We start from the raw sequence: 5,002 nt of genomic DNA, 5'->3' as shown, positions 1-5,002 counted from the left end.
CTGGTTCCATCAGCGCTGACAGCCTTTGCATTTATATCTTCCAGTCGTTGTTCCCTGTAGGAGTGAGCGCAGGGTTTCGTTCCATCGGCTGGCAAACGAGTGCCATGAAGTTGTGCTGTACCTAGTAAGTAATTTTTCACATCCCTGTATTTTTAAACATTATTTAAAGAACTAATAACTCACTCAAATATTCAAATATATGACGATATCCTGTAAAACAAAGGAAGTTATAACTGCAAATTTATAGCAGCCTTGCATCAAATGGCTCGCATTACGATTTTAAAATTTCTCATTTACAATAAAAATTTTCATTGAAAATTTCTCATGCACAAAGAAATTCTGATTCGAAAATTTTGAAGTGAAAAAGCATTAATAATAATACTAAAAACATTTAAATAATACTACGTAGTAAAGCGTAACTTTTAAAGCTTCATTAAATGAATTCAACATCCGTTATGGACATATAAAAACGATAATACCAAGTCAAATTTCAATAGCTGGGCTTATAAATATGATAAATATTATTCTAAGCTGAATATAAATCCAGAACGTGGGCAATAAATCAAGCAGCTTCTCTTCAAAGAACGGACCTCCACTGACGTTAGCACCGCACATCCTTGGGGGGAGGTTGTAATCTAATATATTAGCAAAGATCTGCTACAGCTGCTACAGCTGCAGCACCTGCCACAGCTGCTACAGCTGTAACAGCTGTACGCAGTGGTAGTGGTGGTGATGGTAGTGTGATATTCAGTGTTAATGGCAGCAGCTTGAGCATCAGTACGATATGATGCATATAGTGGCAGTGATGAATATATAGCAATGAATGGAACGCCAGCGCCGAAGACTGTAACGGAACCCTCTGCAGTAACAGGAGGCCGTGTACAGCAACATTGATGGCTGCAATAATGTCAGCGACAGCAATAATAGCAGCGCTGGCAGCAATAATGATAACGGCAGCATTGATAGAAGAAGCAATAATCGCAACGGCAGTGATACAATAATATTGGCAGTAATAACAAAAGTAGCAGCAATAACAGTAGTAGCAGCAATAACAGGAGCAGTAATAACAGTTCTCCTGCACAAAGAAATTTGCATTCGAAAATTTTGAAGTGAACAAGCATTAATATTAATACTTAAAATATTTGAATAATACTACATAGTAACGCGTAATTTTTAAAGCTTCATAGAGGCCATAAATGAATTCAACATCCGTTATAGAAATGTAAGAACGATAATATAAGTCAAATTTTAAAGCTAGGCTTATAAATACGATAAATATTATTCTAAGCTGAACATAAATCCAGACCTTGGGCAATAAATCAAGCAGCTTCTCTTCAAAGAACGGACCTCCACTGACGTTAGCACCACACATCCTTGAGGAGGTTGTAATCTAATATATTAGCCACGATCTGCTACAGCTGCTACAGCTGCTACAGCTGCTACAGCTGCAGCACCTGCCACAGCTGCTACAGCTGCTACAGCTGCAGCAGCTGTAGCAGCTGTAGCAGCTGTACAGCTGTAGCAGCTGTACGCAGTGGTAGTGGTGGTGATGCTAGTGAGATATTCAGTGTTAATGGCAGTAGCCTGAGCATCAGTACGATATGATGCATAGCGGCAGTGATGAAATGATGAATATATAGCAATGAATGGAACACCAGCGCCGAAGACAGTAATGGAACACTCTGCAGAAGCAGGAGGCCGTGAACGGTAACAATGATGGCTGCAATAATGTTAGCGACAGCAATGCTAACAGCGCTGGCAGCAATAATGATAACGGCAGCAATAATAGAAGAAGCAATAATCACCCCGGCAGTAATACAACGATATTAGCAGCAATAACAGGAGTAGCAGCAGTAACAGAAGAAGCAGCAAGAACAAAAGTAGCAGGTATAACAGGAGTAGCAGCAATAACAGAATCAGCAGCAATAACAGAAGCAGCAGCTATAATGACAGCGGCAGCAATAACAGAAGTAGCAGCAATAACAGGAGCAGCAGTAACAGAAGCAGCAGCAATAACAGAAGTAGCAGCAATAGCAGGAGCAGCAATAACAGAAGCAGCAGCAATAACAGAAGTAGCAGCAATAACAGGAGCAGCAATAACAGAAGCAGCAGCAATAACAGGAGCAGCAATAACAGAAGCAGCAGCAATAACAGAAGTAGCAGCAATAACAGGAGCAGCAATAACAGGAGCAGCAATAACAGAAGTAGCAGCAATAACAGTAGCAGCAATAACAGAAGTAGCAGCAATAACAGTAGCAGCAATAACAGTAGCAGCAATAACAGTTGCAGCAATAACAGAAGCAGCAATAACAGAAGTAGCAGCAATAACAGGAGCAGTAGCAATAACAGTAGCAGCAATAACAGAAGCAGCAATAACAGCAGCAGCAGCTATAATGACATCAGCAGCAATACCAAAAGCCACAACGTAATCTGCAGCTCAAGTGCGCCGCTATGGAGCAGAGATCGCGTTTGATGAGCGATGAATAACAAGCGGGCGCGGCCAATGCATAAAATTAAAACGCCTTTCCCAGCCCCACGAAATTACGTGGCACATAACGTGGGCCAAATTAATGATCAAGAAATCAGGATCATAAATGAGCACCACTCGCTAATCACTACTACATGACAGGGAACATTACTGTGCAGTCAGTCACAGTCTAGAATATTCTATGTAAACAGTCGCTATAATAACTCCCTTTGTAATTAAACTGATTATGTGAACTAGCCAAACTGAACACATGCTTCGTCACAGTGTACAGGGATAACCTGAAACGTGAAATCACATGAGAAATTCTGATAATAATTTGAATCTTTGAAGTGTATAACTTGCCGCACTATTAACATGCGGCTTTGTGAATTAAATCATAGACATGAATCCTGTCACTGATTCATGATAGACATTTTGTACCTGATTTGTCAAAATCCGAAATAAATTACGCTATAAGGGTGAAATTCGGTCCAAATGTCTCAAATGACACTAAATTTTACACCTCTCACAAGTCTAGTCCGGCATTCCAACAATTCATCACCATTCCTAATATTGAACAATTCCCTAAAACAGCACTCTTGCAGCTACCCTTCACCATCCTTAACATTCTACAACACCCGAGCACAGATCTTTTAGGACATTTCACTATTTCTAAGATTCTACAGTAACTTAGACCAGCATACATGCAGCGTCCCGCAATTCCAGACATTTTACTGGGATCTTCAATAAAACAAAACATTCCTTTTTTTATGGACAGGCAAAACTGCCCCCAGAATTTTTGCTGGCTCTCATATCGGGGATCCGGTTTCTGCCCTACAGATTCTCTGCTGCAAGTTGGTTCAACTTCTGAGCAATAAGTTACTGGATTTTGGCGCGGGATGCAAGACAGATACTTTATAGTACAAGATATTGGATGGCGTTTTGCCGACATCAATCCACTTAGAAAATTATTGTGAAATTAAATACAAATAAGAAAGCAAAGTGCTTAGAATTTCTTTTTAGGCCAAACAGCTGTTGGAACACAGAGTTTGGGGCATCGCCGTGCCTTAATAATGACGAACATCCGAGAGTTGCACTCGCGTTGTCCCACAATGGACCACAGCTTAAGCTAGCGATAACAATTTCTATAGAAATGTACCCAAAGAGATAAAATAAATTGATTAAATGGAGTAATTTTGCGCTTTTAATCCTAAAGCTAAGCGCTTTAGGCTCGGAAAATGGCCACGGACTGCGTTATTGTTTCTATAGTTCAACGCCAGTATATGTGAGGTAGAAGATTTTCTCAGCTTAACCGCTGTTAAATTTGTGCGCAAAATCGATGATTCTGACGTGAGTTTTTAGCAAGAAATTGTTTTTTTTAATTCATCAAAATTTTCATAAATGATGAACAATGAAATAAAGTCACGATTGTAGTAGCAAATCATGTGTGTTCAAATAACTCGTTAATTTCTGCTGTAAATTCATTTCAACTTTAATCCACAGAATTTCAAAGCTCGTTGGAGATATTGTTTATTATAAAGACCAGACAAATTATAATCCATTAAATGTGGACCGTGACATCAATGGAAACAACCGTCACGTGACCGAAAAAAACCGTGACATTCATGGCAACAATTCGAGTATTAATGATCATTTGCACCAAACAATAACATTAACGAGCTACTGGGCTTCCTGTGTTAAACAATATGATCAACGCCGGTGTCTGGTCCCAGCTGTACAGTGTACACAACAGCTAAATCTGCCCAGTAACTTCCATTTACCAGGCCCTGGAGCTGCATCATACGGCAGGTATTATTCTGAGAAATGTTAGGTTCGAACATTTTATTCTGGAGCAGAGCTAACACCATCCTGGAGCAGTGTGAAGTTTATCCTTTGAGCAGCCTGTACTTATATTACCTCGCACGACACATACAGTGACCCCTGTAGCAGCATGTACTTATATTACCTCGCACGACACATACAGTGCCCACATGCCGGGCTCGGTATTGAGCAGCGATATCCCCCGCCTTGCATGGGCCCACATGCCGGGCTCAGTATTGAGCAGTGATGGCCCCCGCCTCGTCTGGGCCCACATGTCGGGCCCGGTATTGAGCAGTGATGGCCCCCGTCTCGTCTGGGCCCACATGCCGGGCCCGGTATTGAGCAGCAACTCCTGGGCACATAATTACTTCCGAACTGCAGGCGCTAGCTGGCCGAGGCTGCGCTGGATGCTCTCTGTCGCGCCTGGAATTGCAGAATTCTCGACACTGGCTTAATTGTGGTGACGGACAAGCCTATGTGCTTCAGTGAACGCTCGCTGCAGAAACTGCAACAATTGCTCTCGCTGTTGCAGCCGCACTGATTTGGCTTTAACGTAATTCTGAGAAATGACAAGATGGGATTTGTGATATGCAATAACTTATCCCGAAAAATTGAGATACAATTATTGGGAATTACTTTAATGACCGCTAAATACGTGTGATGGTCAAGAGTTAAGCATGACGAGACAATTGGGTCCTAGCACAGGTACCTATG

Source organism: Hyalella azteca, unplaced genomic scaffold, assembly GCF_000764305.2.
Source record: "Hyalella azteca isolate HAZT.00-mixed unplaced genomic scaffold, Hazt_2.0.2 contig16643, whole genome shotgun sequence".
Taxonomy (NCBI): Eukaryota; Metazoa; Arthropoda; class Malacostraca; order Amphipoda; family Hyalellidae; genus Hyalella; species Hyalella azteca.
Note: the sequence above shows the minus strand (reverse complement) of the source record.